Source organism: Cherax quadricarinatus, chromosome 9 (assembly GCF_038502225.1).
Source record: "Cherax quadricarinatus isolate ZL_2023a chromosome 9, ASM3850222v1, whole genome shotgun sequence".
NCBI lineage: Eukaryota > Metazoa > Arthropoda > Malacostraca > Decapoda > Parastacidae > Cherax > Cherax quadricarinatus.
Window position 1 is genome coordinate 28975093 of NC_091300.1, and position 7449 is coordinate 28982541.

The following is a 7449-nucleotide window of genomic DNA, read 5'->3' on the forward strand; positions in this document are numbered from 1 at the left end:
GTTTTGCATATATATATATATATATATATATATATATATATATATATATATATATATATATATATATATATATATATATATATATATATATATATATATATATATATATATATATATATATATATATATATATATATAAACTAGGAAAAGAACAGAAATAAAATACATTTAATAAATCCTGCGGAAGACGAATGAATCAGTTAAACTAATCATTTTCCTCCGAGAAGAAGAACCACTTTTCAGAGACCCACCTCTACGGTACTGTACAGAAATAACAAGGTTTAATGAAAGACTGATGAGAATTTAAAAAAAAAAAAATAATAGGTTCCTCACCAGCCGATGTCACCGTTCATGTCACCATAAGAATTATGTTCAACTTCAACGTACCAAGGTCACATTTTTCTTACTTCACTGGTACATCTTTCACTTGCTGCAGTATGTGCACTCAGCCAGAGTTCAGTGTACACGTGAACAGAGGTTCAGAACACTAGATAACTGCTGTTGCAATCGTTCAGCACAGAACTTGTACAACAAGACATATCTGTGTTCAAATACGGGCCAGAAGACCTGCTGCAGTGTTTGTTGTGTGATCTTGCAGCAGTCCTCTTTCTCCAGGTGTTCATGTGAAATGGGCCAATCTTTACATATATTTTGTAAGAAATTCGACGTGAAAAAAATCCATTGTACTTGATTATTAAAACAAAGACAATTTACTGGAAAAATCGAGCAGTTACCTGGCGGTACATAAAACACAGGTTTACTTCCCGGGAAAAAATCCCAAGACGCGGGTTGAACACAGGTAAATGTTTTGAAGAGTATACTGGAACCTAACCAGTTTCGAGTGTCATATTAGCCAAGTTGTGATGGTTATGTAGGTGACAGATAATTTTCACTCCCGGTAATTTTCACTCCCGGTAATTTTCACTCCCGGTAATTTTCACTCCCGGTAATTTTCACTCACGGTAATTTTCACTCACGGTAATTTTCACTCCCGGTAATTTTCACTCCCGGTAATTTTCACTCACGGTAATTTTCACTCCCGGTAATTTTCACTCACGGTAATTTTCACTCCCGGTAATTTTCACTCACGTTAATTTTCACTCCCGGTAATTTTCACTCACGGTAATTTTCACTCACGGTAATTTTCACTCCCGGTAATTTTCACTCCCGGTAACTTTCACTCACCATAATAAAAAATCTACGTTTGGAAATACCTTAATTTAAAATATTTTATGCAATATTTATTAAAATGTATATGGATAGGTTAGGCAACGATGAACTAAGGTACGATTAACTTGGATTCAGTGTGAGTTAGATTAAGTTAGGTTAAGCCAGGTTAAGTTTGATTAGTTTAAGTAATGTTAATGTAGGTTAAATTTGTAGATGAATGGTTCAGAGAACCGACATGTTGATAAATTAGACACATGTGCAACTCTTCGGTATCTTTATTGAGGAAACGTTTCGCCACACAGTGGCTTCATCAGTCCATACGTAGGAGAAACTTGAAGAACAGCCCTACGTACGGGTGATGATGCCAGCCCTGCGTATGGGTGATGATACCAGCCCTACGTACGGATGATGATACCAGCCCTACGTACGGATGATGATACCAGCCCTACGTATGGGTGATGATACCAGCCCTACGTACGGGTGATGTTACCGGTCCTACGTACGGGTGACAATACCGGTCCTACTTACGGATGACGATACCGGTCCTACGTACGGGTGATGATACCAGCCCTACGTACGGGTGATGATACTAGGCCCTACGTACGAGTGATAATACCAGACCCTACGTACGGGTGATGATACCAGCCCTACGTACGAGTGATGATACCAGCTCTACGTACAGGTGACGATACCAGCCCTACGAACGGGTGATGATACCAGCCCTACGTACGGATGATGATACCATCTCTACGTACTGGTGATGATACCAGCCCTACGAAAGGGTGATGATACCAGGTGCTACGTACGGGTGATGATACCAGCCCTACGTACGGGTGATGATACCAGTCCTACGTACGGGTAACGATACCAGCCCTACGTACGGGTGATGTTACCCGTCCTACGCACGGGTCATGATACCAGCCCTACGTACGTGTGATGATACTAGGCCCTACGTACGAGTGATAATACCAGACCCTACGTACGGGTGATGATACCAGCCCTACGTATGGGTGATGATACCAGCCCTACGCACGGGTGACGATACCAGCCCTACGTACGGGTGATGATACCAGCCCTACGTACGGATGATGATACCAGCCCTACGTACGGATGATGATACCAGGCCCTACGTACGGGTGATGATACCAGCCCTACGTATGGGTGATGATACCAGCCCTACGCACGGGTGATGATACCAGCCCTACGTACGGGTGATGATACCATCCCTACGTACGGATGATGATACCAGCCCTATGTACGGGTGATGATACCAGCCCTACGTACGGGTGATGATACCAGCCCTATGTACGGGTGATGATACCAGCCCTACTTACGGGTGATGATACAAGCCCTACGTACGGGTAACGATACCAGCCCTACGTACGGGTAACGATACCAGCCCTACGTACGGGTGATGATACCAGCCCTGCGAAAGGGTGATGATACCAGGTCCTACGTACGGGTGATGATACCAGCCCTACGTACGGGTGATGATACCAGACCTACGTACGGGTGATGATACCAGACCGCACGTACGAGTGATGATACCAGCCCTACGTACGGGTGATGATACCAGACCTACGTACGGGTGATGATACCAGACCGCACGTACGAGTGATGATACCAGCCCTACGTACGGGTGATGATACCAGACCTACGTACGGGTGATGATACCAGACTGCACGTACGAGTGATGAGGCCTGTAACCACTAACAAATTTTTGAATAATGAGAGATCGTTTATTGTGTATGTTATGGCGCATTTATAATGTTTAATTGGTAGAAAAGAAAATATGGATTTCATAAATAATGTATACAACGTTCCAAACATTTTAATTTATTGTCTAAGAAAATATTGAAAGCTAATAATAATTAGAAAAATACACAAATTTCATACGAAGTAGATCTGTGCAGGCAGACGTGAACACAGGTGTACATGGGGAGACTGGAACTATATTGCACCACAAGATGACAGACGCCGGACAATGTAGGTAACACTATAAGTGGCGAATGGTGAGCTGCAGGTGAGGCTCAGTCAGGTATATATGGAGGTCCACGTACCTGTGAAGAGCGTCCTCACATACCATAAAGATTGCGACTGTCATGCACGAGAGGAGACAAGATTTACTGGTGTTACGGGATCTTCAAGAGAACTTGAAATCTCTCTTCTTCCCGAAATATGTATATTGTATAAATATGGGCTCTTATAAGACACTTTAGTATCAAATATATGTCACTGTAGAAAAATTATTATTATTATTATTATTATTATTATTATTATTATTATTATTATTATTAATTAATTAATTAATTAATTAATCAGGCGAAGGGTTTATCGAGTGCCCAGGTGTCAACATCACTTATGAGTTATGTTTCCCCAGCAGAGATTTCTACCAGACTATTGAGCAGTGCCACTCAGCCTATGATTAAACATACTACAGTAATGACAATACTAAGCTGAGTCACTTATCCTATGAGCAAACATAATAACAGTGCTGGCTAGTGCCACTTATCCTGTGAGTGAACATACTGTCATAAAGACTACAAATAAGATCCGCCAGTGATGGTAACTCCATCTTAGGTTCAAACAGCATTTAGATAGAAATACCTTTCAAATGACTGTATTTTTATTAAAGAAAATTCTACTTACTTTTTTTGTTAAATACCTTCATAGAGCGTGCATGACTGTCCGTGATAATCTGTATCCCTGTAATGCACTACAGATTAAGATAGTGACGGACAATACACGTATCCTCCTCTTTATACACTGTATAGTCTTTGTGGCTTAGCGCTTCTTTTTTTATTATAATAATAATCCTCTTTATACACAGTCTTTCCACAGCATATATTAACTTGGGCTAAACGAATTCTGGACGCCACCGTCTCTGCCCCGTCTGTTTCCACCTTTCTTATAATACACAGGATTTATCTATTGAAACCTTATGGCAATGCTGTGCAGATGTACAATTTCTTAAAGTATCTCTATGACATACGCAGTTTTCTATACTTGTTATTCGTGCTTCTGTTGCTTCCTTGAAGTGTTAGGTTGAAATTTAAGTCGGCATTAATGAGAGTGAACACTTAACTTGTTTTTCAGAAACTGTCAAAATGGAACTGAGTGTTTTGATGGGCTAAACCCTAGTAAGATTAAAAATGTCCAAGTTACATGCAAAAGCCGGAAAGCATCTAAGAACCAAACCATTCTTGGGTCTGAAGTCACTACCACAGACAGAATGAGACAAGAAGCTTATTCGAGTATCTCTCATTAGGCGAATAACTGTAAACCGGCTAGAATTTAACAAGCAGGTTAGGTAATGCTTATAAATCTACTCCGGAAATTCATAGTGTTGAAAGTTAATTTTTGCTTGGGCCAGTAAGGCATTAGAAAACATCGTTAAATTGACTAAAAGTTCCACTGAGTAAATCATATTATGAGACCAGAGTTATGAGAATCTTTACCTGATAAGCAAAATTTCCTTTCCCCTATCTGAATCAGAAGCTCATATTACCTATTTTAAAGAGATTCAGTCTCATGAACATCGAACACAAAACAGAAGACTTATATCGTAGCACCGAGGAAGGTGAACAACAACAACAGCAGTGACAGCGGGAAAAATAACTGCAGGAGTTTGTTTGCCCTTTCTACTACGTCGACGTCTTGCTTGGCCTTCTTGAGCACCTTACGGGCAGCCGGGTACGGCTCCACAACAGTGAGGGACATCTTGAGACGCTGGAGCCTCAGGTTCTCGACAAAGACGATGGAGACGATCATAAGGAAGGTCTCACAGATGAGTGCCACATACCATACGTCCACCAGCTTCAAATACGACGTCTTAGGAATAGTTTGACTCGTCTGGGAGAAGAAAGTCGCCTGCACCAGCAAGGATGTAAGCGACACCATGATGCGGTCCTGACGGAGTGAAATAAGCCGTGAATGCACAATAAGCATGGTTCTTTATTAGTACAAGTCGTATACCTGGTTTTTCTGTGAATATAATCGATAAAAAGACCTATATGATAGGTGTACATAATTAAATAAATCTGAATGAAGGCAAGGAGAAAAAATCAATAATTTCTGGCTATTTCATACGTTACCTGGAGGTTACCTGGAGGTTATTCCGGGGATCAACGCCCCTGCGGCCCGGTCCATGACCAGGCCTCCCGATGGATCAGGACCTGATCAACTAGGCTGTTACTGCTGGCCGCACGTGTGATGTAACACGCAGTCCAACGTACGAGCCACAGCCCGGCTGATCCGGCACTGACTTTAGGTATCTGTCCAGCTCTCTCTTGAAGGCAGCCAGGGGTTTATTGGCAATTCCCCTAATGCTTGATGGGAGGCTGTTGAACAGTTTTGGGCCCCGGACACTTATGGTGTTTTCCCTTAGTGTACCAATGGCGCCCCTACTTTTTATTGGGGGCATTTTGCATCGCCTGCCCAGTCTTTTACTTTCGTAGGGAGTGATTTCTGTGTGCAAATTTGGGACTATTCCTTCCAAGATTTTCCAAGTGTAGATTATGATATATCTCTCCCTCCTGCGTTCCAACGAGTACAAGTCAAGTGCTTCCAAGCGTTCCCAGTAGTTAAGGTGCTTGACAGAACTTATACGTGCAGTAAAGGATCTCTGTACACTCTCTAGATCTGCGATTTCACCTGATTTGAATGGAGATGTTAATGTACAGCAGTATTCCAGCCTAGAGAGAACAAGTGATTTGAAAAGGATCATCATGGGCTTGGCATCTCTCGTTTTGAAAGTTCTCATTATCCATCCTATCATTTTCTTTGCACGTGCGATCGTGGCACTGTTGTGATCCTTGAAAGTGAGATCCTCAGACATTACTACTGCCAGGTCCCTTATATTATTTTTCCGCTCTATTGTATGGCCGGAGTCAGTAGTATACTCTGTTCTAGTTATTATCTCCTCCAGTTTTCCATAACGGAGTAGTTGGAATTTGTCCTCATTGAACATCATATTGTTTACCGGTTCCCACTGGAAAACTTTGTTTATATCTTCTTGGAGGTTAACCGCGTCCTCAGCAGATGACAGCCTCATGCAGATCCTAGTATCATCCGCAAAGGATGATACGGTGCTGTGGTGTATATCTCTGTTTATGTCTGATATGAGGATAAGGAATAAGATGGGGGCGAGTACTGTGCAGTGAATTTTTATACTGAGATAGCAATACTTAACGTAAATGTATGTACTCTCTCTCTGCGTCTTTTCCTACTTACCTACGTACCTACCTGAAAGTCACTGAGGTCGAAGAAGAAGCAGAGGTAGCAGATAACGACCTGCATGAAGCTGGGGACGAAGGCGTTACCAATGTAGTAGCCGTAGAGGTTCTCAAAGAGGAGCTCAACCTGCAACATCACACATCTCATGTACCTTAATATTCCATTCCAAAATATTTAATTTCCTTCTCATATCTTGAAAGAATAGGGTTTTAAATTAAGGTTTTTACTATCATTGCTTTTCTTGCTCGTGGTGTTGTTGGCGCTGGTATTGTTTAATTGTTGTTGTTTAAACCGTAACTGTGATACGTATTTTTAAAAATGTTAAAAATTATTTTTTTTTCTTACACAAATAACACGCACATACGAGAAAGGAGCTTACGACCGAAACGTCGTCGTAAGCTCCTCTCTTCTATATGCAAGTTATTTGTGTATTGTTCCAGTCACGGTATTGTGACATTTTCTTGATTTTTTCTTTTATGGCAACAAAACAATTTATGTGAGTGACAAGTCCTATATAAGACAGTTTTCACTACACCGAAACTTCTGCTAGAATTCAGAAGAAAGTGGTCCATTCGTCTCATTAGTACACCTGACATAATATCTAATGTTAAGTTATTAGACTACCGTCACAAAGTTGTTTCTTTCTATCATCTATCTCTACCATTATTTCTACATCTACTACCACATCTACCACTGGTATTTCTACTACTAATTACACTTCAACCACTAATTTTATTTGCCCTATTGCGGTAAACTGTAAATTGAATATTTGAGCGCTCTCGAGTATTCAACTATCTATCATTAGAACTAAGTGACTGAGCACAGGAGAGCACAACAGCTTGGTTGGTTTAGAGGACTTACCTTCTACGAGCCAGTAGGACTGCTGCAGTGTTCCTCCTTGATTATGTTCTTAGGTATCCTATATAATAAATGATATTCCTAACCAATTTTTCTAGTGGTCAAGTATTATTGTGTGAGACAAATTTGAGCGTTTAACTGCACTATCTATTTAAACTTCATATTATATATATATATATATATATA